Raw genomic sequence first — 14,510 nt, 5'->3', positions numbered from 1 at the left:
TGAGTGTTGCTCTGACATACCTGAACTGAGCATGCAGTAAGTAGACACACGCTATGCACATGTACACGGCCTAGCATTACTAGAGGATGGTGAAACTGTTATTCTATTTACATCGCCACTAGTGGCTGTCCTGGTCGGTTCTATAGCAGTGTAGCTTACACTAATTACACACAGATGTGTATTGGGGTGTGCTGTACATTATACCTACATGTAATACATAACTGGGGTCCACACACATACGCACAACACATTACACATGTCACAAATTATTCCTTGTAATGTGAAAATAGATGTATTGTTTTTTCTGTGAGAATAAAAAATTAATCTTGTCTATAAATTAACTACATACCAGCACTTTTTTCTCAGAGGAAACAGTATTGCAGCATTTAAATATACATGGTTACATAACCAAGAAAATTTGTTGCCTTGAAAATAATCTCCATTTTACTTATTAATATGGAAGGAATGCACAAGTCTAAGAAGTTTGAGAGAGTGTCTAATGTGAAATTGTTATACTGTAATATTTTGGTTTGGTGGTTATATCCCTTGCTATCACTGTGAAAACCTGACATAACCTTGACTGAACATAGATTAATGTCATGCATAACATGCTCATGATTCCTGATCATTTCGGAATGTCAGCATACGAAGCGTGGCACTTGGTATGTTCCCCAGTTTTGTTTTGTTGTTTTGTTTTTGTCAAGCATACAGTCATAATGCTAATGTTTTTCACTTTAAGTTATATTTTTGTCTGCTTGATTTTTGTATGTTGAACATTTCTGAAATTATAGATTATTCAAAAATATTTCAAATCTGTGTTTTAGAAAGCTAGAAAAGCCTGTAAAAAAATATGTTCTTGTTGTTATAAAATGGGACGCAAAGAAACAGGAATTGGGACGGGACACAACTGAGTTGGACATCGATAACAATAAATACCTCCTTTACGTAGAGCAGACATAAAGATGAGGAGGAGGTTGTGAAATGTCATAGGAACCAAAGATAGATAAATCAACATTATCATTCAAATTTTTAACTGAAATAGATTCTAAATTGAAGAATTTAGACCTCCAGTCTTTACAGTTATCTTGAAGAATTTCAAGGTCATATTTTCCAACAAAGCCTAATTTATATCTAATTTGAAACCTTGTATCAAACTTCCAAAATATTATCATCAAATTTTAAATACAATTCTAAATTGATCTTTAATTGATCAAACATGCCAACACCCGATAGATTGTTAACAAAATACAAATTGTATACTGGCTGATTTATCCATTTTTTGAAAAATTGTTTAAAAAAGAAAAGAAATTGTATTTAGGTAACACTGAACCAAATCTTACCCTGTTGTCACTCAACTTTCCAGTTACCGCAACACATTCACCAATGTTTCAATTCAATTTCAGTTGTAGATTTTACAATGGATCATGATATGAAAACACAATTACATTATTCCCATCAATCCCTGACCTCGTTAACTTTGGATTGTTAAGAATGAGAATCGTGTAGTTTCGATACAGGACTGTGATTCAGTCGAGCCATCCCAAGGGCCTGTTGTGTGCCTCCGATAGGTCTATAAAACTTTAAACAGTAAAATTAGTTTAGGATTCAGTATATCACAGAAATCAATGGTTCCCTAGCTCAAAATCACAAAGAGTTATCTCCAACATGTATAAGGGTATCATTGTTATTCTGTACATTTATAGTGGGATGGCCCAAGTTAACTCAATGGCGAGGCCCAAGTAAATCAATGGCGAGGCCCAAGTTAATCAATGGCGAGGCCCAAGTTAATCAATGGCATGGCCCTTTTAATCAATGGCGAGGCCCAAGTTAATCAATGGCATGGCCCTTTTAATCAATGGCGAGGCCCCAAGTTAATCAATGGCATGGCCCTTTTAATCAATGGCGAGGCCCAAGTTAATCAATGCAGGCCCAAGTTAATCAATGGCATGGCCCTTTTAATCAATGGCGAGGCCCAAGTTAATCAATGGCATGGCCCTTTTAATCAATGGCGAGGCCCAAGTTAATCAATGGTACAGTTCAAGTAAATCAATGGCACGACCAAGTTTATCAATTGCACAGCCCAAGTTAATCAATGGCACAACCCAAATAGATCAATGACATGGCACAAGTTAATCAATGGCCCGGCCCAAGTTGATCAATGGCATGGCCCAAGATAATCAATGACATAGTTCAAGTAAATCAATGGTACAGCCCAAGTTAATCAATGGCACAGCCCAAGTAAATCAATGGAACAACCCAAGTTGATCAATGGCACAATCCAAGTAAATCAATGGCACAGGGTAAAGTCACAGGATTTCACTATATCCTGAGGGTGTTTTTATTGGTATATAACAATATAAAACAAGAAATATTCGTCAGGCATAAAATGTCCCCATCAAAATTCTCATGACGTTGATATGGAATGGGACGGGAATGAATCATGGACATAAGTAACACTATCTACTCCTCATTTCACAAAAGGTAAAAAATATATAAACTTTTAGTTGACAAAACTTGCATAGAATGATTATGTTCTCCGGAGATAAAACCTTCTCTTTGATGGGCTCAACTTATAAGTAGATCGCACATCAATTTCGATACTTCAGCGTTTCTGACTACAAGCTTAAGGAACATTTGACAAGTATTATCATTTATTACTCATAAAACTGAGGCTGACAAATTCAAGTCTTCTAAGGGAATTTGTGTGAGCTTCCAACATTTCTTGGAGTTCTAAGACAGAAGTACATCATAACTTCCTCTGTGGGACCCGTTACTGTGATAAAAGTCAAATATGATTATGAGTAAATACCATAAGCTGTTCAATATGGCCGACCAACCATATTCATAGACCCTAATAATCAATGCTTTATATCAAACCATTTCCAAACATTATGTTTCTTTTTAAGTAATAAAATTCTGGTTTATGAATCAATTAAAGGAAGAATATGTTATAACCAGAGACAGAAGAGGCGTTTATATTTTCAGTTCCTGGGGAAGAGCAAGCTGGGACAGATATAGCCGTCTTTAAGTCAGACTCAGAGGAGATTAGGATGCATAGTCATCAAGTCGTAATCTAAACATAAAAGGTGATTTGATGACGAGAGTACGTAAAATAGATAATATAATTATACATTTATCCACAAAATGGTTAAAGTATTGTTAGCTTTCACAACACTTCAAATATCTAAATCTATTAAAGTTTTGTTCTGTCAATTAACTGAAGACAAATGATTAATTTCTTTTTGTTTAAAGTCTACAATTTTCAAGCAATAAAATGCTTATGAGAAGTCAATAATGCAGAATCTTGATTTCTGAAGACGGAAACGACCTTCTCTTCCTGCATCTTGAAAACTGTTTTCAGCATTAAATAAGATTTCTGAGGAAGTAACCATTTCAATCCTCTTTATGGCATCAATGGAAGTAGTTTCATATAAATTTCTCTGGTAATATAATCTTTGCCATCATCTATCTAACATAAATTGATAACTAGTTAGCTGTGAAATGTCACAGACCTTGATACAAAATAACAAAGCCCTTAATGATTGTTTCAAAAATGAACAAATAAAACTATTGCCAGACTTCTTGGATATACATCAAACTGTGATAGCACATGAAATGTAATCATATCGGGTAAGGGAAGGTTAATTTGACATAGAACCCTGGTGATTTATAAGATTTTCTCCAACAAATTCCACCATTCCCATAAATACTAATCCCTCTCCAATTTACTCTGTACACTGACTCCTCTTTTATAATTATTAGTATATTTTTAATTTCTATAAAATCTACAATTCTAACGTTTCCAACAAATTAATAATGATATATACTTATCCTGTGATAAAACTGCATTACGAGCCTCAGCCATAAGAGTATCGAGGATTTGGTCTTTTTTTTTTTGGTTGATAAATAACAGTTGCAGGCTCATTATCTTTAACAGTCTAAGATTAAGGAAACTTGTAAATAACAAATTCTTAATGCCTTTTATTGTCAAAATATAATTTATAGTGCTTATTATCTGAATAGTTTAAATGTACAGTGTTAGAATATATGGTCTAAATGATTAATAGATTGTAAAGTCTGTCAAGTCTGGTTTGTTATATACCACTTGTCAATATTTAACTAAAACGCCCTTTGTCAAAGCCATCTTTATGCTAATGGTCAAATTTAACGGTATATCATAATGCTGATTGTTAAGTAATGATTTACAATTCTTCTTATCAATATGATTTAAAAAGCATATAGCAAGATAAATCTTTTTTAAGTCATTATTTATCTTTCTAAGGATTATTGTTCCCAAATTATTTATATTGTTTATGATTTTATAACTGATAATCATGCCCATTGTAAAATCTCTTTTATAGGTCTATTTAAATTGTGTACTGTATTTGCATGCAATAGAGCATTTAGTTGTATAGTCATTTTTGTTCACAATAAAATATAGAAGCATTTTCGCAGCATAATACTAAAGATTTTTACTTCATCATATTTTTATTAGCCATTTATTACAAACTTTTACTAGATCAATTAGCTATCAAGCACAAAATTCAGAATTGGCTTGAACTAAAAAAGTGGCTCAAGTTCAAAACCCAGAGGTATCTCAAGCTCAAAACACAGAAGTAGCTCAATTAAAAGTTCAAAACCCAGAAGTGGCTCAAGTTCAAAATCCAGAGGTAGGTCTAGCTTAAAACTCAGAGGTATCTCTAGCTCAAAACTCAGTGGTATATTTAATTGTAGAATATTACACCACCCATCCACCATGCCCATTTGATAACTCATAGTAAACTGTTAAATATTAAAATATATTCAATATAGATTGGTGTAAAATCTGTTGCACTAAACATACATGTACATATCATATTGACAGCAGTTATCATTTGTAAGCAACAGATGCTGCAAATTCAATGATAGACAAGCAGCGATGCCTTCAAGGTTAAACACATACTAAATTTTCTTTTTTTTTAACTCCTTTTACCAAGAATCTTATATTTCTCACACAAAGTATATAGAATCAGACTTCCCTAATTTAATCAAAGCTTCTAATTTCATTGAAAGTACCTGTAATAATGTTGTAATGTTAAGCTTTGCTTTATAATTGAATATTTCTTAAAGGTGTCGTTTTCATTTAAGATAAATTAGCCAGCTATACTCTATATAACAGATAGTTCCCGTCATGGTAATCCGCCATATTGCCCAAACACCTGCACTTCATAGTTTTACTAAATTCTACAAGGAATGTTTATTAGAGGGAACTGTTGCATTACTTTTTAATAAGGATTCCTGTAAAGCCTCTAGTTAACATATTTGGATTTTTTTTTTAAATTGTGTAGCTGATGATTAGAATAAACCTTTTCACATGTTAGTTTGTTACAAAATGTACAGGATACTTGGGTCATATATAATGATATAACCCCAGGAGTCCATTTCCTCTTTTTCCTAACCATTGTATATCTAAACATGAGCTAAGGGTTTTACAAACACTACTTTTGTTACAGAAGAATTGTACTGTGGCCACTAGAGACAGATTTTAAGCTGTGGTTAAGTGTTGTGACACATCACCACTCGCCCTCTAACTTTAGGTTGAAAGTTTGAAATGTTTTTTGTGGTCAGTTGCCATGTAGTACTGACCATAGGTAATTAATTTTCTCCAAGAACTCCAGCTATTCTCCACTTCCTAAACCTGGCACATCCTTAAATGACCCTGGCTGTGAATCAGGATGTTAAATAAATAAATCCCAACTTATACTATCCAAAACTAAGGATGAAAAATCCCAACTTAATCTATCCAAAACTCCCAACTTAACTATCCAAAACTGAGGATGAAAAATCCCAACTTAAACTATCCAAAACTAAGGATGAAAAATCCCAACTTAAACTATCCAAAACTGAGGATGAAAAATCCCAACTTAAACTATCCAAAACTGAGGATGAAAAATCCCAACTTAAACTATCCAAAACTGAGGAGGAAAAATCCCAACTTAAACTATCCAAAACTGAGGAGGAAAAATCCCAACTTAAACTATCCAAAACTGAGGATGAAAAATCCCAACTTAAACTATCCAAAACTGAGGATGAAAAATCCCAATGTGAAATATCCAAAACTGAGGATGAAAAATCCCAACTTAAACTATCCAAAACTGAGGAGGAAAAATTCCAACTTAAACTATCCAAAACTGAAGATGAAAAACTACTGAAAATAAGTAACCTGGTTGATAATAATTGACAAAGTCTTGATTCCTACTCATTTCTCCTTGACACGATTTTCTTAAAATACTGGAACTTAAAATATTTCCTCAATGTTTTTACATGGTGTGCACAAGACCGGTTTAGAATCTCGAGACTTAATTAGGCCAACAAAAAAAAAGTTGCACTCGTCAATCAGGTAATGACATTACCATGACAACAAGTAAGACATTAGAGGGGAGCCAGCAGCGTTCTCATCAGGTGTAATCTGGTACATGTCCTGTTACCGTGACGACAATTAAATAAGACATTAGTGAGAGCCAATAGAGTTCTCATTATAACTAATCTGGTACACGACATGGGGCCTGATTATGTTTGTACAGTAAATCACTCATCACAATATTGATATAACATCATGTAAGTTATTTACTTAATACACATACACACATGTATAAGAGAATTTTGAACTTTTTAGATTAAGAGTATCATAGCCCAAGACTAATTGAATAGAAAAAGTTGATCTGGTGTTGCAGTTGTCTCCCTTGGCTGTATCTAAACTTAAATGTATACTGCTATGTCCATACAGCTTTAAAGTCATATAGTGAACTGAACAGTATGTAAGAAAATGGCACTGTAGCCAATGCAGAGCTTTAGAGTTTTGTATGATCTTTGAATACATAATTAAATAAACATTAAATGCTCTTGACATTTTTACTTATTTTTAAATTATCATATATTGTACTAATTAATCAACTTCATCTTAAAATTAATTTTAGTATCAGGATATCTATAAAATGTGTCATCAATCCCATACTGTAAACAATATATAAACAATAGATAAAGTAATGATGTGTGATCTATACAGAGTTATACTGGTGATTTTATCTATAATGAAGGGAGTTGTTGATTTGTTTGTGCCTGCCTTCACCCCACTATCCTCCATCATTAGTACAACAATTGTTGATTATTGTAAATGATGTAACATTCCAGGTAGATGATTTAATTTTACAGATAAATAAGAAACAAAGCATCCATGTAATACACACAGTTACAATGCCGTGGTATGTGTAGAACTACAGAAATGCACGGAGGCGCGAGTGTTGGTATACACCTGCAGCGTAATCTACTGCACCATTAAACTTATACCATGACAGTGGCCATTTAACTGTACAAAACATCAAACACGCCAGCAACACAAAGTCTGTGGCTTGTTATTGTTGTCTGTTCTTAATGCGTTTTTATTTCACAAAATTACCCTTCCTAACAGCGTTGTATGTTTTTTAGTATTTGGTTTAAACTATAAATATCACATTAAAAACAATTCCCACACAAACCACCAGATCATCAGCTCTCCCAACAACAGTATAATAGAAACCTAGTAACCGTAACTAACTTCATAAAATATTATCATTAAAACTATTTTATTTTTTTTATTTCATATTTGCATATTATAGAGTTATCTGCCCTTGAAGTGAGGTATTGATTGTGAAGTCATGTGTTTGTGAGCATAACATCATATTTTTTAGAGAAAATGATGATGCGAGTTTCATTCAGAAAATAATGACATCACAATGATTACATATACTTGTAAGGGAGGTACTTTGTAATATGCCAAAACAAAATAACCTTTTGAACACACATACTTAGATTTTACATCTGATTATTGAAATTTGGGACTTGGCTGCGTCCTTGATAGACCTTATTTCATTTGTCTGTTTAATGATTATTTTTAAGGAAAACACAATTAAAATAAAAACAGCTTTTGCTATATATTATGTTTTGGATTTAATCTCTTGTAGGAATTTCAGACAGTTTTAGAAAATAATGTCAGTTTATAAAACATCTTAAGATGGTTTAATAGTTTACTTTTTTCGCCATTCCACATCTCATCAACATAAAGCAAGATCATAATGACATTATTTCTTTTTAGGTAGGTGATAATTTTTAATTGGTAGTCATCAATTTGAGAAAAGCTTAGAATTTTGGGTTGATGGCCCTACTTTTGAGAATTGCTCATAGTTTGGGTTGGTTGTTACACATCTGAAAAGTGGTCATTAATTTGGGGGTTGGTGACCACACCTTTTAAAAGTGGTCATAATTTAAGGTTATTGAGGTCACATCACTTCTGAGATTGCGTTTGCATCACCTTTTCTCCAACTTTATTATAATAGTATTATCATAAGCTGAGTATTAAATTAATTAAGGGGTCAAAGATCTTATTAGAATTGATTACTTTTTTTTTTAGCGGTAAAAATCATTTATGGATTTTTTTACCCTTTAAACAGTTTTAACAATCAGATTAATCAATAAACACATTTACTAGGACTGGATCAATATATCGATATACCGATTTGTATCGGTTTTCACCAGTGTATCGAATATCGATACGCAAACATGCTGTATATAGCTGTATTATTTTACATCTCACCCTACTGTTTTTGTTATAGCTCACCCTAAAGAAATAGGAAATTCCAAATAAAATTTATTCTAAAACATCATTCAAGTAAGAGCATTTCAATCAATTGGAAGTGTTTAAGGCATCTGTGTCACCTAGATGGATTAGAGATGCCTTTTCATAACTAAGAATACAAATGGACATAAATTAATTAACATAGATGATAAACCGAATCAAATGTTTGGTAGATTTTTTCCTGGTTATAAAATGTTTTATCAAAATTGTCTTTTATTGTCACAAAATTCAAAACACATTGGACAACTGAATTTGAAAAAGAGGTCCACTGTATCGTCAATATGCATAGTGTATTGTTTCAGTGTATTGTCAATACGTATCGTATCGTTTTAGACCTTCCAATACTCAGCCCTAACATTTACAGCAATCTTCCCAATATAAATTTAATGTTTGCTTTTATAACAGGAAGGGAAGAGGGCTAATTAATTAAAGAAACCATTGATAAAGCAAACACTAATGATTATCTGAAGTATACACATATATACATATATAAGTTTTTATTTTTGTTTCTAAATATAATAATGTTAAACATCAAAAATTAATCAAGAAATAGAGGATGTTACATGAGTGACTATGTGATATGAAATTTATCAAACGAGTTCAATAATTTGATATGCCACAAGCCTTTAGGCCAGTGGCATATCAATTATTAAACAAGTTTGATAAATTTCATACCACATAGTCACGAGTGTAAGATTCTATTTATCACATAACTTTTATTAATAGAAATATAAGTAACACTTTAAATTTCGTCTCCATAGAGAAGAGAGAAATATTTTTATGCCTTAATCAACATTTTTTTTCAGTCAAACTTTAAACAAAATATCTTTAAATCTTTGGTATTTTTACCTACCTGAAACTTTCATGAATCAAAGTACATCCAATAACAAAATCAATCAAATTCACTGCAAATATTCTCTTTTAGTAGTTCTTAGGTGATAAATAAAAATTCCTGATCCTTTTCTAAAACAATAGTTCCATTGAATCTTTCTAAGTGCCGTTGAGTGATTAACTCGCATCAGTCTCCTGTAAATATTTATAGGTCTGTTGGAATCAATTCCATGTACCTACTTGATGTAAATCCCCAAAAGCAGTGTTGTCAGTATAGCGTGGACCAACACAGGTAAACTATACCCATAAAACACTACTCAACGCTATACATCTGCTGAAAACGCAGTTGGCACCTTGTGAGATCAGAGCCATACAGAAGCTTAGTTGTCAGTCTGCCAGCCCTCTGTCGATAGCAACTCGACAATTAACAGCAGATAGCGGGCAGTTTGTTAAAACTTGTACATGTTATATATACACTATATCTGTCTAATTGATGTACACCTTCAGCTCGATTTCTCTACAGGGTTAAACATCTTTAGAGTTTATTTGACGTTATTTTTCAACAACAGTGTAATACTGCTTACAGACACAGACTGCTGATCTCATGTTCCCTGAAATTGTCAGAAACACCTTTAAATGGCGAGATCTGCAGGTTTAATGGATGCCTGTCTCTCGCCTGATCTTGTATATCTCTGGTAATGGCAACAGAATTTAAAGCTCCATTAAATAACTGACAATATTGTGACCCTTTAACTCACTACCATTGTAAATCGCTTTGAATAGGCCCTTTCTTTTTGCATTTTTGCATGTACGATTTTGTACCGTTAACTGTACAATTTTGTACTGTTACCTGTACAATTTTGTACTGTTACCTATAATTTTGTTGTACTGTTACCTATATAATTTGTTGTACGTTACCTATATAATTTTGTTGTACTGTTACCTATATAATTTTGTTGTACTGTTACCTTTATAATTTTGTTGTACTGTTACCTATATAATTTTGTGTACTTTTACTTATATAATTTTGTTGTACTGTTACCTATATAATTTTGTGTACTTTTACTTATATAATTTTGTTGTACTGTTACCTATATAATTTTTTGTACTGTTACCTACATAATTTTGTTGTACTGTTACCTATATAATTTTGTTGTACTGTTACCTATATAATTTTGTTGTACTTTTACTTATATAATTTTGTTGTACTGTTACCTATATAATTTTGTTGTACTGTTACCTACATAATTTTGTTGTACTGTTACCTATATAATTTTGTTGTACTGTTACCTATATAATTTTGTTGTACTGTTACCTATATAATTTTTTGTACTGTTACCTACATATTTTGTTGTACTGTTACCTATAATTTTGTTGTACTGTTACCTATATAATTTTGTTGTACTGTTACCTATATAATTTTTTGTACTGTTACCTACATAATTTTGTTGTACTGTTACCTATATAATTTTGTTGTACTTTACCTTATAATTTTGTTGTACTGTTACCTATATAATTTTGTTGTACTGTTACCTATATAATTTTGTTGTACTGTTACCTATATAATTTTGTTGTACTGTTACCTTATAATTTTGTTGTACTGTTACCTATATAATTTTGTTGTACTGTTACCTATATAATTTTGTTGTACTGTTACCTATATAATTTTGTTGTGTACTGTTACCTATATAATTTTGTTGTACTGTTACCTATATAATTTTGTTGTACTGTTACCTATATAATTTTGTTGTACTGTTACCTATATAATTTTGTTGTACTGTTACCTATATAATTTTGTTGTACTGTTACCTATATAATTTTGTTGTACTGTTACCTATATAATTTTGTTGTACTGTTACCTATATAATTTTGTTGTACTGTTACCTATATAATTTTGTTGTACTGTTACCTATATAATTTTGTTGTACTGCTGTTACCTATATAATTTTGTTGTACGTTACCTATATAATTTTGTTGTACTGTTACCTATATAATTTTGTTGTACTGTTACCTATATAATTTTGTTGTACTGTTACCTATATAATTTTGTTGTACTGTTACCTATATAATTTTGTTGTACTGTTACCTATATAATTTTGTTGTACGTTACCTATATAATTTTGTTGTACTGTTACCTATATAATTTTGTTGTACTAGCTGTTACCTATATAATTTTGTTGTACTGTTACCTATATAATTTTGTTGTACTGTTACCTATATAATTTTGTTGAACTGTTACCTACATAATTTTGTTGTACTGTTACCTATATAATTTTGTGTACTTTTACTTATATAATTTTGTTGTACTGTTACCTATATAATTTTGTTGTACTGTTACCTACATAATTTTGTTGTACTGTTACCTATATAATTTTGTTGTACTGTTACCTATATAATTTTGTGTACTTTTACTTATATAATTTTGTTGTACTGTTACCTATATAATTTTTTGTACTGTTACCTACATAATTTTGTTGTACTGTTACCTATATAATTTTGTTGTACTGTTACCTATATAATTTTGTTGTACTGTTAATTATATAATTTTGTTGTACTGTTACCTATATAATTTTGTTGTATGATTTTTTACTGTTACCTGTCATGTAGAAATTTGTACAGTTACCTGAAGATTTTGTACTATCACCTCTTCAATTCTGTACTGTTTTGTACGGTTACCTATATACACACAATATTTCACTGGTTCCTATATATAGGTTTAATACCAATCTCTTCCATCCTCAGAGTTCTGCATCATTTCCTGTACATTTATTTACTTAATGCCATTATATTACTGCTCCATCTCCTTACATTTTTACATGCATAATTTGATACTTAAGACTTTCTATACCATTACCTGTCTGATTTTGATAATTACATTTATGGCTAAAACGTCTGGTGACATTTTAGTTTTCCGTTTGGGCCTACTCCTCAGTTTCCTTCAAAAATAAATGTTTTTCTGCACCATTATCCTTTATGAATTGTTTCCATTTATTTTTTAACAGCTACTGCATATTATTTAAATTAGTTCTATATTCATTTTACATGCTTGATAATCACCCAAAACTATACAACAGAACGTTTATTTGTACAGTTTTATCATCTTTACATAATATACCATTGTTCTCTTGTTGTCTGAAGTATTGTTATCAATATGCCGATCATTTCACATGCTTACCTCTAAAAAGAAAACTAAACGCTCACAATCTATAGGGGTTTTTACACCCATATGCATCTGATAGCAAGACAGCATTGTGACTATTTCAGTCTCAATCTGTTAAGTGTTTTATAAGTGTTTTAAAGATATTTCTGAATAGAAAGGCAACAATTCTGAATCTATAACAAAACAGACACATCTGTACACGTTAAATGCTGTACAAAGCCCACACCTATAGAATGGGTATGAAATGCTAGGTAGACTTGTTCATCTGGTACAGTAAAACACGATAACAAACCGGAAGGGAACAACTAAATCACTTTGTTATAAGTATAGTTTGTTATACACTTGTTAAAAACCTTTTATAGAAACTTAAAAGGGAATGATAATAACTACGTTATAATCATGAATTTGTTGTAAGCATGTTATAAATGTGTTTTACTGTATGTCTGTATCCTCTGTATCGGAGATAATACCCCACCTCTGTTCCCGCCATTGTACAGCTAAAGATCACTTGGGTGGCTGGTTTACCCTGTAGTCATGCATATTTACAATATTCCTTCATTATCAATATCTTCAGGTTTATAGACTATAATGAATAGTATTTCGAACATTGCACCACATCAACAGGCCCACCTAAATTCACAGCAAGGCTTTAATAGATCTAATTACTCCGGGAATTTATAGGTTGATGTTTTATAATCAGACAAACAATGAAGTACACAACAATTATACATTGAACCCCTGGATCATGAATCAAATATTCAGCTAATTTTGTATAGCTAAACTGATCAATCTAAAGTGAAGCTTTGTTTTATCTATTTGTATTTCAGGTTTAACAACCTATTAACAGCCATGGTCATTTAAGAATGGCCTCCCATGTTGTGTGCAAAGGGTTGCGGTGTCTGGATGTTTTAGGGGGCTGTAGTATATTGGTTGTGTCATTTTGTAATAGTGAAACTCATAAAGAGAAGCTCAAATAATCAAGCCAAAGTGGGGTCTCCCTTACCAAACAGTAGCATCAGTTAGCTAAACAGAGCAAAACGATATACCTTTCAAGCGAAGTGGTAACTGATGATGTTCAAGAAATTGTCTTCATGGCAAAGTATTGACCAAACAAGTTGTAGAAAATATGTTCGTGGCAAAGTAGTGACCAATCAAGTTGTAGAAAATATCTTCACAGCAGAGCAATGACTGATCAAATACTAGAAGCATGGTCCCTTTGACTGAGCAGTAAGTGATAAAGCTAAGAGAATCTCTCTATAGCCAAGCAGTAACTAATCAAAACTGTGATAATCTCTGCATATTAGCCACTGCCTAGCCAAGTTGCTAGCATTTACCAGGATAATACAGATGTTTCCTGAAGACAAACTCCTACAGTTAGGTCACTGACCAAGTTACAGGAATCTTTGACATGGTTATAATTCAGAATGACATCCCAGGCTCCCAGAGCAGATATCACAATACAACATGGGTGTCAGATACACAACATCATATGAGCAATCACAGAGTGGTCGTGGCATCTTATACACAAACATTTTCACAGAGACATTCCATTTTACTACTGTTTCCCACAGAGAAAGTAGTTATTAATTTAAAACTTCAAAATAAAAAAAAATAAAAAAGAAACCTTTGCCCTTAGTTTTCTCTGGAAGGCTGTTATTGTACTTTGAAAACTATTTTATTCCAAACTGTTACTTTGCGTTTAAAAGAGTTAAATAAGCCAGAGAACAATAGAACATGGCTAACTAGACAATTATTATATACCTCAGTCACAGAAATGAGTTAATGCTTAATTTCCTGTGGAACATCATTAGGAGCACACAGAAACAATAGGTATGTATAAAACAGTTCAGCCTCATCTTCAGTACAAAC

At 32.0% G+C, this 14,510-nt stretch overlaps 1 protein-coding gene across 1 annotated transcript in view; it reads right to left on the bottom strand.

Moving 5' to 3' along the window:
* The window catches only part of LOC138321089 (thrombospondin type-1 domain-containing protein 7A-like), a 278,937-nt gene that overhangs the window by 167,986 nt on the left and 96,441 nt on the right, over positions 1-14,510 (bottom strand). The gene's annotated exons all lie outside the window — the stretch shown is intronic.

This window comes from Argopecten irradians, chromosome 4, assembly GCF_041381155.1.
Source record: "Argopecten irradians isolate NY chromosome 4, Ai_NY, whole genome shotgun sequence".
NCBI lineage: Eukaryota > Metazoa > Mollusca > Bivalvia > Pectinida > Pectinidae > Argopecten > Argopecten irradians.
This window is presented reverse-complemented; position numbering and strand designations above follow the sequence as displayed.